General features: G+C 36.5%; 1 long non-coding RNA gene across 3 annotated transcripts in view; it reads left to right on the forward strand.

The window, feature by feature from the left end:
* LOC138336044 (uncharacterized) overlaps nt 1-10945 on the forward strand; it is a 31274-nt gene extending 20329 nt beyond the window's left edge. For all 3 annotated transcript variants that reach the window (XR_011210381.1, XR_011210382.1, XR_011210383.1), the window contains exons 3-5: nt 9116-9170; nt 10397-10461; nt 10837-10945. This is a non-coding gene — a long non-coding RNA (uncharacterized lncRNA). The remainder of the gene's footprint in view (nt 1-9115; nt 9171-10396; nt 10462-10836) is intronic.
* The last annotated feature ends 11214 nt before the right edge of the window (nt 10946-22159 follow it).

Here is a 22159-nt window from a genome sequence, read left to right on the forward strand (position 1 = left end):
CAACCAGATTTCTTAGTCCTTACTGTATCATTAGCTGTCTGTAACCAGATTTCTTAGTCCTTACTGTATCATTAGCTGTCTGTAACCAGATTTCTTAGTCCTTACTGTATCATTAGCTTTCTGTAACCAGATTTCTTAGTCCTTACTGTATCATTAGCTGTCTGTAACCAGATTTCTTAGTCCTTACTGTATCATTAGCTGTCTGTAACCAGATTTCTTAGTCCTTACTGTATCATTAGCTGTCTGTAACCAGATTTCTTAGTCCTTACTGTATCATTAGCTGTCTGTAACCAGATTTCTTAGTCCTTACTGTATCATTAGCTGTCTGTAACCAGATTTCTTAGTCCTTACTGTATCATTAGCTGTCAGCAACCAGATTTCTTAGTCCTTACTGTATCATTAGCTGTCTGTAACCAGATTTCTTAGTCCTTACTGTATCATTAGCTGTCTGTAACCAGATTTCTTAGTCCTTACTGTATCATTAGCTGTCATGTAACCAGATTTCTTAGTCCTTACTGTATCATTAGCTGTCTGTAACCAGATTTCTTAGTCCTTACTGTATCATTAGCTGTCTGTAACCAGATTTCTTAGTCCTTACTGTATCATTAGCTGTCTGTAACCAGAGTTTACTCTATGTAACCAGATTTCTTAGCTCTGTATCATTAGCTGTAGTAACCAGATTTCTTAGTCCTTACTGTATCATTAGCTGTCTGTAACCAGATTTCTTAGTCCTTACTGTATCATTAGCTGTCAGTAACCAGATTTCTTAGTCCTTACTGTATCATTAGCTGTCTGTAACCAGATTTCTTAGTCCTTACTGTATCATTAGCTGTCTGTAACCAGATTTCTTAGTCCTTACTGTATCATTAGCTGTCTGTAACCAGATTTCTTAGTCCTTACTGTATCATTAGCTGTCTGTAACCAGATTTCTTAGTCCTTACTGTATCATTAGCTGTCTGTAACCAGATTTCTTAGTCCTTACTTAGCTCTGGATTTCTTAGCTTACTGTCATGCTGTACAACCAGATTTCTTAGTCCTTACTGTATCATTAGCTTTCTGTAACCAGATTTCTTAGTCCTTACTGTATCATTAGCTGTCTGTAACCAGATTTCTTAGTCCTTACTGTATCATTAGCTGTCTGTAACCAGATTTCTTAGTCCTTACTGTATCATTAGCTGTCTGTAACCAGATTTCTTAGTCCTTACTGTATCATTAGCTGTATGTCAGCAACCAGATTTCTTAGTCCTTACTGTATCATTAGCTGTCTGTAACCAGATTTCTTAGTCCTTACTGTATCATTAGCTGTCTGTAACCAGATTTCTTAGTCCTTACTGTATCATTAGCTGTCTGTAACCAGATTTCTTAGTCCTTACTGTATCATTAGCTGTATGTCAGCAACCAGATTTCTTAGTCCTTACTGTATCATTAGCTGTCTGTAACCAGATTTCTTAGTCCTTACTGTATCATTAGCTGTTTCTGTAACCAGATTTCTTAGTCCTTACTGTATCATTAGCTGTCTGTAACCAGATTTCTTAGTCCTTACTGTATCATTAGCTGTATGTCAGCAACCAGATTTCTTAGTCCTTACTGTATCATTAGCTGTCTGTAACCAGATTTCTTAGTCCTTACTGTATCATTAGCTGTCTGTAACCAGATTTCTTAGTCCTTACTGTATCATTAGCTGTCTGTAACCAGATTTCTTAGTCCTTACTGTATCATTAGCTGTATGTCAGCAACCAGATTTCTTGGTCCTTACTGTATCATTAGCTGTCTGTAACCAGATTTCTTAGTCCTTACTGTATCATTAGCTGTCAGCAACCAGATTTCTTAGTCCTTACTGTATCATTAGCTGTATGTCAGCAACCAGATTTCTTAGTCCTTACTGTATCATTAGCTGTCTGTAACCAGATTTCTTAGTCCTTACTGTATCATTAGCTGTATGTCAGCAACCAGATTTCTTAGTCCTTACTGTATCATTAGCTGTCTGTAACCAGATTTCTTAGTCCTTACTGTATCATTAGCTGTCTGTAACCAGATTTCTTAGTCCTTACTGTATCATTAGCTGTCTGTAACCAGATTTCTTAGTCCTTACTGTATCATTAGCTGTCTGTAACCAGATTTCTTAGTCCTTACTGTATCATTAGCTGTCTGTAACCAGATTTCTTAGTCCTTACTGTATCATTAGCTGTCTGTAACCAGATTTCTTAGTCCTTACTGTATCATTAGCTGTCTGTAACCAGATTTCTTAGTCCTTACTGTATCATTAGCTGTCGAACCAGATTTCTTAGTCCTTACTGTATCATTAGCTGTCTGTAACCAGATTTCTTAGTCCTTACTGTATCATTAGCTGTCTGTAACCAGATTTCTTAGTCCTTACTGTATCATTAGCTGTCGAACCAGATTTCTTAGTCCTTACTGTATCATTAGCTGTCTGTAACCAGATTTCTTAGTCCTTACTGTATCATTAGCTTCTGAACCAGATTTCTTAGTCCTTACTGTATCATTAGCTGAACCAGATTTCTTAGTCCTTACTGTATCATTAGCTGTCTTGTAACCAGATTTCTTAGTCCTTACTGTATCATTAGCTGTCTGTAACCAGATTTCTTAGTCCTTACTGTATCTTATTAGCTGATCATTAACCAGATTTCTTAGTCCTTACTGTATCATTAGCTGTATGTCAGCAACCAGATTTCTTAGTCCTTACTGTATCATTAGCTGTCAGCAACCAGATTTCTTAGTCCTTACTGTATCATTAGCTGTCTGTAACCAGATTTCTTAGTCCTTACTGTATCATTAGCTGTCTGTAACCAGATTTCTTAGTCCTTACTGTATCATTAGCTGTCTGTAACCAGATTTCTTAGTCCTTACTGTATCATTAGCTGTCTGTAACCAGATTTCTTAGTCCTTACTGTATCATTAGCTGTATGTCAGCAACCAGATTTCTTAGTCCTTACTGTATCATTAGCTGTCTGTAACCAGATTTCTTAGTCCTTACTGTATCATTAGCTGTCTGTAACCAGATTTCTTAGTCCTTACTGTATCATTAGCTGTCTGTAACCAGATTTCTTAGTCCTTACTGTATCATTAGCTGTCTGTAACCAGATTTCTTAGTCCTTACTGTATCATTAGCTGTCTGTAACCAGATTTCTTAGTCCTTACTGTATCATTAGCTTTCTGTAACCAGATTTCTTAGTCCTTACTGTATCATTAGCTGTCTGTAACCAGATTTCTTAGTCCTTACTGTATCATTAGCTGTCTGTAACCAGATTTCTTAGTCCTTACTGTATCATTAGCTGTCAGCAACCAGATTTCTTAGTCCTTACTGTATCATTAGCTGTCTGTAACCAGATTTCTTAGTCCTTACTGTATCATTAGCTTTCTGTAACCAGATTTCTTAGTCCTTACTGTATCATTAGCTGTCTAACCAGATTTCTTGGTCCTTACTGTATCATTAGCTGTCTGTAACCAGATTTCTTGGTCCTTACTGTATCATTAGCTGTCTGTAACCAGATTTCTTAGTCCTTACTGTATCATTAGCTGTCTGTAACCAGATTTCTTAGTCCTTACTGTATCATTAGCTTTCTGTAACCAGATTTCTTGGTCCTTACTGTATCATTAGCTGTCTGTAACCAGATTTCTGTATCATTAGCTTTTTCGCTGTTCTGTCAGATTATTGTCCTTACTGTATCATTAGTCAGCCCACCATCATTTCAGATTGGTCTTTAATCGCCGTCCGTCCGTCCGTTCCGTCCGTCCGTCCGTCCGTTAACAATTCTTGTTACCGCTATTTCTCTAAAAGTACTGAAGGGATCTTTCTCAAATTTCATATGTAGGTTCCCCTAGGACCCTAGTTGTGCATATTGTATTTTGGGACTGATCGGTCAACAAGATGGCCGCCAGGCAGCCATCTTGGATTTTGATAGTTAAAGTTTGTTACCGCTATTTCTCAGAAAGTACTGAAGGGATCTTTCTCAAATTTCATATGTAGGTTCCCCTAGGACCCTAGTTGTGCATATTGCATTTTGGGACTGATCGGTCAACAAGATGGCCGACCAGCCGCCATCTTGGATTTTGATAGTTAAAGTTTGTTACGGCTAATTCTCAGAAAGTACTGAAGGGATCTTTCTCAAATTTCATATGTAGGTTCCCCTAGGACCCTAGTAGTGCATATTGCATTTTGGGACTGATCGGTCAACAAGATGGCCGCCAGGTAGCCATCTTGGATTTTGATAGTTAAAGTTTGTTACCGCTATTTCTCAGAAAGCACTGAAGGGATCTTTCTCAAATTTCATATGTAGGTTCCCCTAGGACCCTAGTTCTGCATATTACATTTTGGGACTGATCGGTCAACAAGATGGCCGACCAGCAGCCATCTTGGATTTTGATAGTTAAAGTTTGTTACCGCTATTTCTCAGAAAGCACTGAAGGGATCTTTCTCAAATTTCATATGTAGGTTCCCCTAGGACCCTAGTTCTGCATATTACATTTTGGGACTGATCGGTCAACAAGATGGCCGACCAGCAGCCATCTTGGATTTTGATAGTTAAAGTTTGTTACGGCTATTTCTCAGAAAGTATTGAAGGGATTGTTCTCAAATTTCATATGTAGGTTCCCCTAGGACCCTAGTAGTGCATATTGCATTTTGGCACTGATCAGTCAACAAGATGGCCGCCAGGTAGCCATCTTGGATTTTGATAGTTAAAGTTTGTTACCGCTATTTCTCAGAAAGCACTGAAGGGATCTTTCTCAAATTTCATATGTAGGTTCCCCTAGGACCCCAGTTGTGCATATTGCATTTTGGGACTGATCGGTCAACAAGATGGCCGCCAGGTAGCCATCTTGGATTTTGATAGTTAAAGTTTGTTACCGCTATTTCTCAGAAAGCACTGAAGGGATCTTTCTCAAATTTCATATGTAGGTTCCCCTAGGACCCCAGTTGTGCATATTGCATTTTGGGACTGATCGGTCAACAAGATGGCCGACCGGTGGCCATCTTGGATTTTGATAGTTAAAGTTTGTTACCGCTATTTCTCAGAAAGTATTGAAGAGATTGTTCTCAAATATCCTATGTAGGTTCCTCTAGGACCCTAGTTCTGCCTATTGCATTTTGCGACCACCATCTTGGATTTTGATAGTTTAAAGTTTGAAAAGCAGAAAAAAGAAGTGTAAGTTTGAAAAGCAGAGAAAAGATCCCTCTTTCATTTGTCAGACATAGATCAATCTTTGGTGGGCGCCAAGATCCCTCTGGGATCTCTTGTCTTTTTTATCCTTACTATAATACTAAAATATATACCATAGTGCAGCATGTGCACAGATGACGAAAAGTGCTGGAATTTGGAATTTGGAATTTGTAGCTCTGAAGATGACATCATTATCCGTGTTTGGAGCTACAATACTGCAGCTAATTGCAATCATAATAATTACCTTATTTTTGTCACCGTGTGATTAAATTTTGCATATTTGTTGCAAAAATATTTGAAATATATACATACGCTTGAACCAATATAATGTCCACTTCAGTTTGTTAAAATGATCTAGCTGTTAATTAGTGGTTAAGCATACTATTAACAGTTAGGCTCATTTAATTATGGACATGCCAGCTTTAGGAAAAAGTTGAAAATGTAAGTGTTATTAAGCATGCAAAAATAAGTTGCAGCAAGATCAGATGGTCCTATTCTATAATTTGTTAAAACAAAACAAAAAATGAGATGAAAGAAATAGTGACAGATGTATAAAAGAGAGCAGGATTTCTTTAGACAGACAGGTTTATCATCGTTTTGAAAGACAGCTTTGTTTCTGTCTGCAGCCATTCCTTCCATGCATGTATTTGCTCCTTTGCACGATGTGCATGTGAAACATCATTCAGATCGGAGATAGCTTGTTTCAGTAGCATTAAAACAATCCCTGCTTGTACTTAAGTTTCACAGCTGGATCTTTGTATGTACATGTACAGGAGATTTCCCGGGGTTGATATTTCTCTTATTTCATGACATTATGGCATATGCACCTGAACATGCGATAGTATTTTTGTTGGACTGACAATATCGGTATTGATGTACAAATTAATTGGCAGTCTTGTACTGGTGGTTTTAATTTAAAAAGAATGGACTTAAATCCTATCATTCTGAAAACAAAATTGACGTCAATAGCATAACAAAAAAAATCTTTGAGAATTGGCAGTGATAGGGAGGGCTCTTTCATACTTTCGAAAAATATGATAGTCTGGAAACATGTTGTCTACCATGTGATAGCTGCGTATACCTGGCATGTTTGTTCATAAAGTTAATGATCCGTGGAGGTAGTAAAACTGATACACATGCTCCAAATCTACAGGTTAAATTGTACTTCAGCTTGGATGTGGCAGTGGCAGAATGGTTAAGGTGGTCCGACTTATGCGTTATGCCCCTTTGTTACAAAATGGTCTATAGACTATTCCTTCTGAACTAATGGAGAGATTTTCAATGATACTTGGTGGCAATAATCCTTATATATAGTGTAGAGAGTATGCCCAATTGTTACTTTGTTACAAAACGATAAAACAACTACTTCTCTTAAACTACCAGAGAGATTTCAACGATACTTGGTAGCATGATTCTTTATGCAGTTTAAAGAGTATGCTCCATTGTTACAAAAACAATAAAATAACTACTTCTCCTACATTACTGGAGGGATTTCAATGATACTTGGTGGAAATCCTTATTCAGTATTATGGATGCGTATATCTGAACAAGATACCTCTACTGTCACAAGTGATATCCCTTTATTACAGGTGGGTGGGGGATACATGTTGACCTCCTGGATGATAGTTCTAGTTCTGAAAAGTAAATTGTCATTTAATGATCGTGGCCTCAGCATAGCTATTATATTGATGATAAGGCATTGCCTTACAGACTTTATAGTTTAGAGAAAATTTTCACTTATTAAGTACATTAATGGAACTTCCTCCAAAGCAACTTGATCAACATGTCTTAGCCATACACGACTACGGTAATAAGTGAGACTTAGTCAATTCTATAAGGTGATGGTGACACTTGTATCATTCTTAATGTGGACATGTAAATGTTCTTCTGACACCTGCTATAGGATTGGCTAGCATGTACACCATTATCATTGAACTTTTATCATTACCATAATAGAAATATGCCATGTACATTAGACATATGTACCCAATTTTGGTGACAGGCAATTTTAGATTGGTCATGTTAACCGAAATAACAGTTTATCTGTCATATCCAGTATACACTATGACCTAACTAGCTGTAAACATATCTGGATCCTTGATTTAGGTATGTGTACTTTGATTTAGTTGTGGCTTCAGAGGTGGATGAGTTAATCTCTGTACTACGGTACAAGAGGGATTTCTTCTGTATTTTGATATGTGGAGGCAACTTGACCAAGTTTTTTTCTTCAAAATTATCTTTAAAGTTATTGTCAACCTACTAATTTTCACATGCAAGTTCAAGTACAGTGTAACCATTGATCATGATTTAAATTGTAGAATTAATTGATGTTTCTAAAATCACGAGCACATGTATAGTAGAACCATCGATCTTAATCTAAATTGTGAAATTTATTGATGTGACATGGCTTTAGACATGAAAACAATAAGTTGGTACATTCGGGAATGATATTTTTCAATCTTTTAATGTTAGGTTTCCCTTGAATCCCAGGTTATTGTTCCCATAATGGCATTTCGGTTAACTGAAATTAAAGTCATCAGCCATTAGTAAGAACATAGACAACTGAAAACTGGATGAATACATTAACATTTGCACTGACAAAGCTTGTAAGTCTGACACAAAAACATAGGATTGAATTACCTCTGGTAACATATAATGTCTTAGAACTGGTGTTCTCAGATTAACAATTGTTGTCAATTCCCAGCTAAGATATCCTTCTGACTATTTAAGAGGTCTACCAGGAGCTTGTCATTTCCAATATATGGAATTGATGTGGCATGTGTGATCCGACTTGAGGATCTGTCCTTTACTGTCAGTGTGATACAGAAACAAATTGCTGCGATATTATCTCGAAACTAGATCTTTTGTTTCATCACACAGGCTGTTCATGCACACATACACTCGTGTAGATCAGCGTTATAGGATACGGGGTATACATATTCATGGACTGTAAACCAACACTGCTGATCAATAGTTTTGAAGGAGACTACACCAATAAATGTTCCAAATATATTTGGCTTGCTTTCATCATGCTTCTTCACTAGATATATGTAAAATTCTTTTTTTTTCCACAAACAAAAAAAGATGGACATTAATTTAGGAAGTGACCATTCATTCATCAGAAAAAACAATCACAAACAAATAGGTTCTTTCTTTCCCACAAACAAAAGAAAGATGAAGGTTGATAACTAATAGGAAGTGGCCATCCATTCGTTAGTGGAAACAATCACAAACGTTATAGGTAATTTCTTTTCCACGAACAGAAGAAATATGGATATTGACATGATTTATATAGGAATTTGATGTTACTATCCATCATTTATCAAAAGAATCACAAACATTTAGTGATCTCTTTCTGAAGTAAAATATGTTCTTTCTTTTCTATGAACAAAAGAACATTGCGACTATGACATTGATCTCCTTCCCCAGTACTGTTAAAATGGAATTATTAATGGTGACTTTGAAAGTTTTACTTATTGTATTCGACCCAATAAGCGCCCATGTCTGTATGAGCCCCACTTCCCCTTTTTGAGGCCTTCAATTTCAATAGAAATAAAGACCAAGACTGCAATAATTTCATTTTATTGAGCACATTTTCACTTTTTCAAAAAGTGCAAAGATAATGAGTGGATTTTTAGGTGCAAAGCTCTTTAAGTTGAACAAACTACATGAAAGTTGATTTAATGACTGTTACCACATGCACAGAATTGCTTACACTAGTAACTATTGTCCTCAATTCTTCTAACTTTGATTTTAACACTTATTCTAGATCTGCTGAAATAATTTTGTATAGATATATACCAGCCCATGGATACCAGCAAACTTCTGTAGAAATGCTGCAGTCAGCAGGATAATGGTTCAATAGTATAGCATGAATATTGCAACAATTCAAAGGTTGATAAAGTTTATTACCTGTTTTTTCTTTCTCTTTGCAGTAAGTTCAGCTAAACACAATGGCCAAGTCCAAGAATCACACGAGTCACAACCAGAGTGAGTATTAAATTTTAATTACATGGAATAGGGATTCAGGGGAGGGGGGGGGGGAGATACGCAAAGCCAATGGTTGTCATTAGTTTTATATATAAGTGGAAAATAAGAAAAGGAAGAGAACTTAAATAAAATCACATTCAGGGGGGGTAGGGTCGTTGACCTTAAAAATGAAATATGCATAAAATGCCTTTTAAAAGTCTTGAATTTTGGTTCAGGAAAAGTCAGGAGTTAATGTCTGTTTCTCAATGAATATTTGAAAAAAATATTCTCAATATGTTTGGTAAGAGTGATCTTTTATTTTAAAGCAATGTTGATATTTCTGATTAAGTTATGAGGCTATAATTACTAATCCACGCAGTGGCTGTATAGGTAAACTGTTAATCATCGCTTTAGTACTGCAGGCTTCTCTCCACTTCTTATATCTGCCACAGCCAGCTAAAGACATTGGTTGTTGAAACAAAAATGGAAAAGACAAACAATTGAAAAACACAGATTTTATTTGTCAAAATCATGTTCAAAATTTCATATACTGTTGTCTGGAAACATTTAAACGCCATAGGGGAGTTGTATGAATTAATCATATAGGGTGTGTAATTGAAGGCTACCAGCAGAGCTTGAGAGTATGTAAACATCAACAAGCTTCTGTTTACCACCAGCATGTCCTGATATTGTATTCCATGGTCTCTGAGCCTCTTTAAAGCTTCTATCTGATCCTATTTCATCTTCTGATGTAAGATATATTTGGAAATGGCTTTTGCGTATTTCGTTTTCAAATAAAATAAATAACATAAAAGAGCGCACCATTTGTTTTATAGAAAAAAAAATCTATTCAAAGTTTACAGCTAATAGTTAGAGCCAACAATTTAACAGACAGGGTTTGGGCTATATTTGCCATAAATGGGGCCCTTCTCAGATGAACGGGAAAAGGAGGTCTGTTTCATTTACTTCACTAAATTTAAGGATATAGGGACGATATAAACGCTAACTCTGAACAGATATGTATTGCTTAAAAGTTATTTGGTAGAATCAAACGGCACATGTAGTATTCAATACTTTGCAATTTAACAGTTAAAATCAAATTTTGAAAATAAATCTGTATGTGATTCATCCACAATAAGCTATATACTATGCAGTTAGAGTATGAAACAAGACAATAAATATTTGACATGTGTTGTGTGAATTTAGTATATTTATTTCTGAAATGATTTTTGTTATCTTCCTTGCAGACCGCAAACAGCACAGGAATGGAATCCACCGTCCTAAGACTGTCCGATACCCATCGTTGAAGGGGGTAAGTGTTCCTAGATATATATAATAAACCATCTTTCTAGGCTCTTGCTGGCTGAGTGAAAATAACTGATTTTGGTTAGTATAGGAGCACCAAATGCAGTCAGTGTTATTACAAGTTTGACGGAGAGTTGTCTCATTTAAATAGTTTTGTTGTACGATTCAGTGGGGCAGCACTTTAAAGTCTTTATACTGATTTTCATATAATATCCGTCCTTACAAATCCTTACAAATACAATCTACCATTTATTTATTTTTCTCTCTTTGATTCAATGAGAATGTACTATTTAGTCTATACATGTATATTGATTTTCATATAATAAATCTGTATCAAATCCTTACAAAAATAATGTACCATTTTTTTTTCTCTCTTTGATAGGTAGATCCCAAGTTTCTGAAGAACCTGAAGTTCGCAAAGAAGCACAACAAGAAAGTACATAAATCATAAGATGTGAAACTTGTGTGAATAAAAGTGACGGGGAGATAAACATCTTGTGTTATATTTGAAACAAACGGTAATTCATAAATGGCTTTAAAAAATAGAATCAATATACAAACATTAGCTAACATAAATCTCTAGATCTGTTCGGTCGGTGGCGTTGAGGGAGATTGTGTTTGTCTATTTAAGGTATTGATTTTGATTATTTCTATGTGGGATACAGATAACCATTCAATCAAAACTAACTTCTTTTATAAAATTCCACTGGTTGAAGACACAGTTCGTCTTTTTTAAGCTCGCCTATTCGAAGAATAGGGGGAGCTAATGTTGTCATCCCGGCGTCAGCGTTGGCGTCCCATTTCACGTTAAAGTTTTTGAGCAAGTTTCTGTTTCGTCAATTGTTTAAGCTTAAGTCATCATAAATGTTTATGATTTTATTTTCCTAATGTGTATGGATGCTGAACGTGATAATACAACCAGTTTGGGGCCCTTTAGGGTTTTTTTGAGTCTGTTAATTTGTCATATTACCATGTTAAATTTTTTGAGCAAGTTTCTATTTTGTCTATTGTTTAAGCTTAAGTCATCATAAATGTTTATGATTTTATTTTCCTAATGTGTATGGATGCTGAACGTGATTATACAACGAATTTGGGTCCCTTTAGGGGGTTTTTGAGTCTGTGAATTTGTCATATTTCCATGTTTAAATAGTAAATACTTGAACATCAACTTCTTCTGAATAGGCGAGCTTTGCTGTTTTCCGACAGCTCTTGTTTCAAAGTGCTGGCATTGTTAATGTAGTCCTCAATATTGTCCAGAAGAAAGCATTTCATGGTTGCAGACGGAAATATTTCATAGTCTCAGACAGAAACATTTCATGGTCATACATAACAAGATATCTCAGAGGGATTTTGGCACCCACTAAGGAATTATTTATGTCTGAAAATGAATAGAGGAATCTTTTACTCGTGAGTTTTAAACTTTTTAACTATCAAAATAAAAGATGTCTGCCTTTCAATATGGCTACTACACTAGGGGATCTAAACATGAAATTTGAGATCCCGTCAGAAATGTTGGTAACAAATTTCAACTATCAAAATCCAAGATAGTGGCCTGTCAGCCATCTTTTTAACCGATTGGTCCCAAAGTGGAATATGCACATTAAGGGTCATAGGGGATCCTGGAATCTACATACAAGATTTGAGAGAGAGAGATCCCTTCAGAACTTTTTCAGAAATAGCGGTAACAAATTTCAACTGTAAAAATTCAAGACAGCTGCCTGTCGGCCATCTTATTGACCAATCGGTCCCAAAATACAATATGCACAACCAGGACCCTAGAAGAACCAACTGATTAAATTTTAGAGATCCCTCGAGCATTTGGTAAAATATTCAACTATCAAACTCTAAGATTGGTCCCGGTCCCAAAATGCAATATGCACAACCAAGGCCTTAGGAGAACAGCTTTTCAAATTTGAGAAAGATCCCTTCAATTCGAGAAATAGCGGTAACAAGAATTGTTAACGGACGGACGAAAGGCGATTTGAATAGTCCATGGTGGGCTAAAATTTCTATGGTCCAGAAAGGAAACATTTCATGGTTGCACTTGAAGTCTTATGATAATGGAACATTTCATAATCCAGACACAAACATTTCATGATCACAAACGCAAACATTTCATAATCACAGAAAGGAAGCATTCCATGGTCGCGGAAAGACACATTTCAATTTCATGGTTGTAGACAAACCATTTCATGGTCGCACACAAGCATTTCATAATGCTTGCAGACGGACAACTTCGCTAGCCAAAGGTATCGATAGTCTACGATACCAAAACCTTGGAAGTTCTCTCGTCAAAAGTAACGTTCCCACACTGCGCCACCTGCTGGATCACCGCAGTTGCCCTCCCTTCCATGTACGTAATAAACAACAAATGGAAAAGCTCCTATCATTGTTGTATGGATTGAAAAATCGCAGCGCTCTTTGAGATATACATGTTGTTTGCGACAGATTCAAACTACCAGAGATAAACATGTTTGTGAGGCATTAGTTTGTTAGTTTGGACAGCAGCTTTTGTGTTTAATTCTTCAGTGTCCGATTTTGTCAGGAGATCGCAGTTTATCTTTGCATCATTTGTTTAACTTTGAGAAAAAGAAACCACACACGCATGACACTTTCCTAATATGTTTGAAGTGCAACATATCTATGCTCTTCATCTACATGAATTGCTGGTCTAGAAATTTAATAATAGACTAAATAGTAAATATGACTCCGCTAGGAGCTGTTATTTACAAATGTAGGTCACCACTAGACTTCGGTTCAGTTTTATTGACATATAAAAATTGCGCTTTTATTGGACGCCTGAACCTAGCCACATCTAATCAGAATTTGAAAGCGGGAAATTCAATTTTGGCACGACATCTGCCAAGGGATGCAAGTAGAGAATCGGGCTGAAAACCCTTGGCTAGCAAGTTGGCAGACGGAAGCATCTGACAATCACAAACGGAAACATTTCATGATCGCACAAAGAAACCTTTCATGGTCGCAGAAAACTATTCACGGTCGCAAACAGAAACTTTTAATGATCGCACAAAGAAACATTTCATTGTCGCACAAGGAAACATTTCATGGTCGCAGAAAATAAGTCGTGGTTGCAGACAGAAACACTTCATGGTCGCAGACAGAAACATTTCATGGTCGTACAAGGAAACATTTCATAGTCGCAGACAGAAACATTTCATTGTCGCAGAAAACTATTCACGGTCGCAAACAGAAACTTTTCATGATAGCACAAGGAAACATTTCATGGTCGCAGAAAACCATTCACGGTCGCAAACAGAAACTTTTCATGATCGCACAAGGAAATATTTCATTGTCGGGGGGAAAACTATTAACGGCCTCAAACAGAATCTTTTCATGATCGCACAAGGAAATATTTCATTGTCGCTCAAGAAAACATTTCATTGTCGCTCAAGGAAACATTTCATGGTCGCAGAAAATTAGTCGCGGTCGCAGACAGAAACATTTCATGGTCGCAAATACGAACATTTCGGTCGCAAACAGAAACATATCATGGTGACAGAAAACTATTCATGATCGCAAACAGAAACATTTCATGGTGGCAGAAAACTATTCACGGTCGCAAACAGAAACTTTTCATGATAGCACAAGGAAACATTTCATGATCGCAGAAAACTTCACGGTCGCAAACAGAAACTTTTCATGATCGCAGACAAACATTTCATGATTGCAGAAAACTATTCACGGTCGCAAACAGAAACTTTTCATGACCGGAAAGAGAAATATTTCACGGTCGTAGACATAAACATTTCAAGGTCGCAGACAATGCATTTTCGCACACAAAAAATCATGGTCGCAAACAGAAACATTTCATGCATAATCGCATAAAAAAGGATTTCACGATCGTAATCGTATACATTTTTGTGATATAACAATTTAATAACAAACATTTATTAAATTTGGATTAAAAATCAAAGTTGTCGGCAAATAAATCCTGGTCACAGAAAAAAAATCCATGGTCAAACATTGAATCATTCTATGGATGTAAACAAAAACATTTCGTGATCGTAGATGGAAATATTTCGTGATTACCACGAGTAAGAACCACTTCATGGAGGCATAAGCCTGCTGTGCATATACAACATTTAGGTCGATTCCGGTCAAAGTTACAATCTCTAATGATAGATAGATGGCGGTAAAGGAACAAAAGGCCAATATTGAGCACTTAGCCAAGTCTGGTCCACGCACGATAGCTTATCAAATACGGCATATGCTCTTTTTCGAAAGTATCAAAGTGTATATACGTATTGACCTCAATGTAATCTGATACCGTATACGTAGCCGCATTTATTTTCATGTTTTCGCCGCGGGTCATCGCCATAGTTGCGAAAAATTCATCCATGAAATATAAAGAAATGGTTAATATAATTTTCCTGTTTTAATATACCGGGTCGTGGAATCGGGATTCGTCATATTTGACATGTTTTCTAGTTTTTTGGCCAAATAACGAAAATTTTGACCAGACCTGCGAATATAAAATAAACGGTTTTACGGTACCACAACCCCTCGCAGCAGTTCCTCGTCTTCGTGACTAGCGTTATTATGTTTTTTGCTGTCATTACTTAACATCTTAGTGGTCTGGCATCACATGAAAAATGCTTTCTTACCCATAATTAGATAACGGGCGTTTGGTTCCATAAAAAAATTCTCTCTCCATATATAATATGTAACACGGTATTACACATAAATAGAGAGAAAATATCTTTAGAGCCAAACGCCTGTGCTTAGATTGTCGCGTAGAACGTGAACTCAAAATAAAGCGTATATTGTGTAGTTGTAAAATTTTGCGATTTACTGTTTGGAATTGTTTTCGCTTTCTATTTTTCGTGGATAATATTTTAACCTTTGAAATCGTCATTCACACGACAGGCTGTGGTAGGAAAAACAATGTTTTTGATGAATTTCGTGGCGAAACCCCGCGAATATTAGCTACGATACAGTATCTAACGAAGGTTTTCTAGTTAGGGTAAGAGAAGATATTTGTGGAGGAAAAGAATGACTGTGTAAAATAAAGAAAAATGGCCAAATAAAACGAATGGATGATAATGATTTATATGAACGACGATGAAAAAACTATCATAACTTTTTTTCAGAAAAAACGTCCTTGCAAAATTCAAGATAGAAATCAGTATGCGATCCGGAAAAGTTCAACGGCTTTTACGTCTCGCTCTCTAGTCACAATATCATAATTAAACGAGTTGCTTGTATTTTTATTGATTTATTTTCTGTTTTTGACAAAACATGCACAACACTTGTTTTGACAGGTCACTTAAGAATTTTCTTTGTTGACAAATCACCCAAGGAAATGTCACGTGTAATGGACGATGTCTCCAAGTCAAGTATAAATTTTCATTGCGACTTAAAAAGACTTTAAAATCAATAATCCCTGGAAATGCTTGTGAGGTTTATTTCCAACAATTAGATGAATAAGTCGTGTTGAGTTGAAGATTTGAATCAGGAAGTTTAAATAGCAGACACTGCTTATTTTTAATAAAATGAAATAAATATAAAAATTGTGTCTAAGAATGCGCGATATTCGTCACGTCGTCTAAAGTTCGTCACGAACTTTCACGAAACAGCGAAGTAACATAATTATTATACAAATGAAAAAAAAAAACTATGGAGGATAAAGATCTGACATGCCGGTGTAACGTTGAATATGGACCTCCGTTGAAAATTGACCTCGGGTCAGTTTTCAACGTTGAAAACGGACCCCGAATGCCGTTGAAAATTGAACATGCCGTTGAAAATTGACGGTGTCTAGGGTCAATTCTCAACGGCAGGTCTGTTGAAAAATGACCGTTGAAAAATGACCTTGGCAAACTATCAACGGATGGTCTGTTGAAATATGACCCTAGTACATTCACATATATAACTGTTGCACAAACCAGAAACATATATACATAGAGATTGGCAACTTCGCCAATTTTACGATAGGCAGATGTACCTCTCTATGTCCCTAGGGGCTTTTATATAAACTCTTAAATAGTTAAATACAGCAGAATAACTTTGATATGTTATAAAATTTAAGTAATTTTCAGATGGTTTGAGTACGATTTTGGAAAGAAAAAAATAATATTTTAACTTATATGTTAATAAAACAAAATGCACTTCCGGTTTTGAATGCCTGATTTTCGAAAAACCAGGTAAAATTGCTCATTTTCATACTTTCAAAAATCATATTAAATAACATCAATTGGGAAAACTGATCACATCAAACCATGATATAATGTTTAAACTTTGTGTTGATGCAAAAGTATCATGTTTAAAAGAATACACTTAAATGTAGTTAGCCTAGGGAAAATGCCTATAAACTGGAGGTCCCTCTGCCTGTCAACATAGACAAAGAAGGAGTTTCCAATCTCTATGTATATTGTTTCTGCACAAACATAATTCTCTAATTCTGTTATCGCCATTCCTAATATAAGCGACCCTTCTGTGCTGGTATTTAAATTACGTAATCACCTCGATTTGAATTGAAATTTGGTATTGTTATCATCGTATCAAATACCTCATTTAAATATTTTGTATGTTTATTATGGCGAATACAAAACTTTCATTTTTTCTATAGTTATTTTGTTCGCCCGTGTAGATAATGTTAATTTAATTGTTCTCAGACTGAGGAATTGCTATATGACACTGAGGTAACGTAGTAAATAAAAAGGAATTGTTATGTGGTGTTCACTTCCGAGTACCAGTGGATAGTGTTACAAAACTAAAATTATGGGATATTATTAATTTGTTTCTTAATGATTTTTTATGATTATATTTTCGACGATTTTACGTTTGTCAGATATTCAGTAATTTTTAATATATATTTATTCCCTTATCTGCGTATGGATCACTTATGTTGTGTTCTGCGTGTGGTTGTGTTTTGTTGTTTTGTGGTTGTGTGTTTTTGTGTTGTGTGTTGTTTGTTTGTGGTGTTGTTGTGTGTTGTTTTGTTGTTGTGTGATGTTGTGTTGTTATGTTATGTGGTGTTGTGTTGTTGTGTGTTGTGTTGTGTTGTTATGTGTGGTTGTGTCATGTTATTGTGTTGTGTGGCATTGGTGTGTTGCTGTGTGCTGTGTGGCTGTGTTTTGTGTTGTGTTGTTGTGTGTTGTGTTGTTGTTCCGTGTTTGTGTAAAGCGTTGTTACATGGTGTTTTTTGTGATGTGTTGTTGCGTAATGTTGTGTACTGTTGTGTTGTTGTCGGGTTTTGTGTTGCTGTGTATTGTTGTGTTGTTGTATTGTTGTTGTATGTTGTATTGTGGTTGTGTTGTGTGTTGTTGTGTTGTGTTGTTGTATGATGTTTTGTTGTGTGATTTTGTGTTGTGTTATGTTGTGTGATGTTGTGTTGTGTTGTGTGATGTTGTTGTGTGTTATTGTTTTGTTTATGGGTGGTGTTGTATTGTTGTTGCGTGGTTGTGTGTTGTCGTTGTGTTGTGTGTTGTGTTATGTGTTGTTGTTTGATGTTTTGTTGTTATGTTGTGATGTGTTGTGAGGTGTGTTGTGTTTTTGTGGTGTTGTGTGTTGTTGTTGGGTAGTGTTGTGTTGTTGTTGCGTGTTTGCGTGATGTGTATTTGTGTTATGTTGTGTGATGTGCTGTTGTGTGATGTTGTGTTGTGTGATGTTGTGTTGTGTAGTGTTGCTATTGGATGTTGTTGTATTGTTGTTGCGTGGTTGTGTGTTGTGGTGTTGTTGTGTTGTGTGTTGTGTGAGGTTTTATTGTGATGTTGTGTCGTATTGTTGTGTAATGCTGTCTTGTGTTGTGTGTTTTGTGATGCTGTGTTTAGTGTGATGCGTTGTTGTGGTGTGTGATGTTATGTTGTGTGATGTTATGTTGTTTGATGTTTTGTTGTGTGATATTGTGTTATTTTGTTGTGTTTTGTTGTGTGATGTGTTGGTGTGTGGTGTTGTGTTGTGTAGTGTTGTTGTGTTGTTGGTGTGTTGCTGTGCTGTGTGATGCTGTGTGGTTTCTTGGTGTTGTGGTGTCGTGTTGTGTTGTTGTGTAAAAACGAGCTCTTATGGGGTCACTTTTCAACGGGGTCTATTTTCAACGGGTCAGCGTAAAAAGTGCGCCCAAAGTTCAGTTTTCAACGGTTTTCGGGGTCATTTTTCAACGTTGAAAAATGACCCGAGGTCAGTTTTCAACGGGGGTCCATTTTCAACGTTACACCGGCATCCTGACCTCGATACTTCAGGGGTTCCGATCAATTACGATCTCTACACCCCTGGACTATCTCATTGTGCAATTGGACGCAGCTCAGCGGACAACATTTGACCAATCAAAGGCCAGTAAAGATTTTCTGTGAAGACTACACAGAGAGCAACGCTCAACTTTAAAGCTACACAGTCAACCACTGTGTACCGTTATACGGCCCTTTTGATGTATACATCAAAGGACTGAATTACCTGTTTTGTTTTGTTGCCTCCACTTTTACTATGAGATAGTGCAGGGGTGTAGAGACCCCTGCAGTATCGAGGATGACATTCCGGGAGAGTGGGCGTGCTTTGCGGTGATATCGACTACTATTAGATAAATCTAGGCCTAATCCGGATTAATATCAAATACCTCTAGAGCACGAACTCGCTATATGAATGGTCAAGGAAGTGCCAAAATCAAGTACATTTGATCATATGATCTTGACATTTGATCATAAGATCTTGTAATTGGCGGGTCCGACTATATAGAGTCTCGTCTTCAGTGAAGTTCGTGGTCAATGTGAATATGATCTCAATATCGACTGTGCGATGGACCAAATCTAAACTATTTCGTTGTGTTAATAGTACGTACATGTACAATTCATGTCGAATCAGGCTAAATACCAAATGTCTCAAGTACGTATTGGCTCTAGGTATAGTCAAGGGATTAAAGTGGTAAATTGCAATGTCCAATTCCAAATAGATCTACCAGAGACATATATACATAGAGATCGGAAACTCCTTTGTCTTTGTTGACAGGCAAAGGGACCTCCGATTTGTAGGCATTTCCCCTTGCCTAACTACTTCTAAGTGTATTCTTTTAAACATGATATTTTTGCATCAATACAATGTTTAAACATTATATCATGGTTTGATGTGACCAGTTTTCCCGATTGATGTTATTTACAATGATTTTTGAAAGCATGAAAATCAGCAATTTTACCTGGGGTTTTTTCGAAAGCCATCTGAAAATTACTGAACTTTTATAACATATCAAATTTATTCTGCTGTATTTAACTGTTTAAAAGTTTATCTAAAAACCCCTAAGCACATACAGTGGTACATCTGCCGATCGTAAAATGGTGGAGTTGCCAATCTCTATTTATATATGTTTCTGGATCTACATACAAATGTAAGTTCATTATAGGTATTATAGTCTGATGAGTCGCGTCTTCATCGTAAGTTGTTATAATTTGAATACCGTATCATAGGTTTAATGAACCGCATCTTAAGTATAGGACTATCTAGTAACAGAGACATTAATGCAAAATGAATGTTTGACGGAAGAACTATTGGGATTATATTTCAGATTAATAAAACTATGTTTAGACCATTATATACCCACATTCCATCAATTCCTGTTCGCGGATAAACAACCTCATACCAACAAGTTACAAGCATGTTCGTTGTTTCAAAACACTTGTTTTTCAATATTCGGATGCTTTACCATTATACTGGCATTGATCAGCGATCGCTGTGCCCCACTGTTTTGAGTTATACTAGACCCTTTCATCTAACTGTCTAAATAGTTTTTAGTGATAAACACTTTTCCTGGTAGTTAGTTGATCAATTGAATTGACTCGTGGATAATGAAAACAATCTTAACAAAAATATATACTATATAACTTAATGTTTATGATACTACGTTGAGTGTGTGGCTTCTTTATACACTTAATACGTCTTGACTGGATTACCTGCTTTAGTACCAATTCCCTCCGCTAGGCTGCACTGAAAACTCCTTGTATTTCAATACCGTGCGTTCCATTTGCGGATTCGTACCAGTTGTACTACAGTGATACGGCACCGCCAAATGGAACGCGTTTAGATTTTTCCATGATGGCGGCACCCATTTGAAAGATACGCTTCGAATATAAAAGCTAAATATTTTTGGTGATAACAATAAAATTGATATATAATAATACCTTAATAATTTCGACATACATTGAAATAAACAATCCATGTAATTTATCGGATATAAATACGCTCTGCCTTGTTTTCAACAAAGAAAACATTTCGGTGACAGATGAAAAATCTCGGGTCCGCCATCTTGGATACAAGTGTTACGCTTCTGAAAACGAACCACTTGTACCGGTACAGTTCTGCTGGTACGGTGCGTTCCATTTGAGATACAGCAGATTCGTATCGATACAGCTGGTACGAATCTGCAAATGGAACGCACGGGTAGTATCGCATTGCCAACACTCTCGCCGCTAAACGAGACCAGCCAAACGTTCGTTCAGGGCAGCGAGAGTCTGGGGAATGCGAGACTATATATTCCGTTGACAATCGGAACTCCTCGGGCATTCTTTAAATTTTTCTCATTTACGGAAAGTGCCGAAGGTTCCCGATTGTTCCGTTGACTGGATTACCTGACTTATCTCCGCTAGGCTGCGCTCATAAATACTTTCGGAGCGAAGCCTGGCGGAGGGTAGATAAATACGCCATATCATTTACAACGTCTAATGTATGATATCTGTTAAGACGTCCTTTTTTGTTTGGTAGACAAACGTATATGCGATTATTTTCGGGGCATTGCTATGGTTGAAAAAAAACATTGATCCGCGATATATTCCGAAAAATTAATTATATACACAATCTTATAGATAGATAGTCGAATTTCAAAAGTGCTAAAACTTGATTGGCTTGTTTTAGTTTAATTCGCGAAAATCAATTAAGTTTATTCAAAGTGGGAAAAGGGTGAAATGTATTTTATGTAGACTATCTCGAGATTCTACCGCTGACCCACCACACCTCTGGGTTACGAGTTCGAAAACAGCACTAGAATCTATATATGTAGTCGGTATTGGCTGTAGGTGACACTGACTGTTACTAGGACGTTAAATGGAAAGAGAAAAAGGTAAAAGTTCGACGGTTATGAGTAATGTACTGAAATTACGTAAAACAAAAAACAAAAACAACAACAACCACACACACACACACACACGCACACACACAAAACCCCACAAAACTCATCATTTACTGATTGTCATGACCATGGCTTCAGGACTGGACAATTACAGCATAAATCTGCTGAAAGTGTTGTATTGTGTTTGATTACACGTTACATGATGAGTTAAGAAAGCACAGTTAATCAATCACAAAAGAAATGACCGAAAACTGACAACTTGAGTTTGTCCTGGAGGAAAGAACAGCTCGAGAAGTCTACCGGAAATAAGAGCGGGACCCGTTTCCTGGAATCTGACCTTGTTCTCGGACTGACCTAATTACTGTTATAAGTTTTCCATTGACCAATATTAATCCTGGAGGATGTATCTAGGAATAACTGGCTTGATATTGACTTTTGAGGTGTCCATTTATATAATGTACATCCGGTTTTAGTAGGCAGGGGTTTTAACTCCTTCCGGTCTCTCCAAAGAACCACTATGTATTAGTGTTAACGCGCTGATTTAAAAAATGGTCAAATATTACTGAAATAAAGATATAATATTCTTACCTTCTTACCTACAAACATCATTGGTGACTGATATCAAGGACTGCAGTGA

The sequence above is a fragment of the Argopecten irradians genome, chromosome 12 (assembly GCF_041381155.1).
Source record: "Argopecten irradians isolate NY chromosome 12, Ai_NY, whole genome shotgun sequence".
Taxonomy (NCBI): Eukaryota; Metazoa; Mollusca; class Bivalvia; order Pectinida; family Pectinidae; genus Argopecten; species Argopecten irradians.